Here is an 898-nt window from a genome sequence, read left to right as displayed (position 1 = left end):
TTGAGTTTCTAATTTGTTTTGTTAACTGTTCTTAAAGAGATCAGGCCACCATAACAGTATCTTTTTTTCATTTCCTTCTATCAATTTCATATTGAACTTTAGCCAAGATTGTATAGACAATTATATTCACAGACATTAAGAAAACTTAAAATTCAAATACTCATTTTAATCTCCATACAACAAAACAAAAACCAGAAACGAGGCATAACAAAGTCAGATGGAAATTGAAACAATGAATTTACATTGTAAAACCTTCATCATAATTTTTAAAGAATTATTTATTTCATTCAATTAACTTATTACCCTTCTTTGATTTGATCAGTGAGAGACAGAGAGACAGAGAAAGAGAGTGAGAAAGCAAGCTGCTAGGTGTGAGACTCGAATCATGGTCAGCCATGCAGGAGTCTAGTTCCTTAACCGCCACTACAACTGACAACTCTGACGTCATCATATTTAAAAGTACATTTTGTGGAACCAGCAGTTAACGTAATGGCTATGTCGCTGAACTCCCATGTAGCCGACCACAGTTCCAGTCCTGGACCCGGTGGCTTAAACTCATGCCAGGTGCATGTGCATGTGTGCCCAAGATCCCAAGAGGAGAATGGAGGGAAAGGGATTGCAGTGTGGCCATCCCCCCTGGGGGGTGATTTCTCACTTTCTATCTCTCTGTCTCTGTCTTTCTGGCAAGCACACGCGCCCTATAGTAAAAACTTCTCAAAAAAAAAAAAAAAAGTACGTTTTGTAATAGGACAGAAAATTGAAATATTATGGGAAAATACCTAATATTTAACATGGCAGCTGGAGGTTTTGGCATAAAGGAAGTACTGGGTTAGACTTTGGTTTGAAAAGACAGAGCCACAAGCACTCCAAATAGCATTAACAGTAAATGGAAACAGGC

This window comes from Tupaia chinensis, unplaced genomic scaffold, assembly GCF_000334495.1.
Source record: "Tupaia chinensis unplaced genomic scaffold, TupChi_1.0 Scaffold000702_1, whole genome shotgun sequence".
In the NCBI taxonomy this organism is placed as follows: Eukaryota; Metazoa; Chordata; class Mammalia; order Scandentia; family Tupaiidae; genus Tupaia; species Tupaia belangeri.
This window is presented reverse-complemented; position numbering follows the sequence as displayed.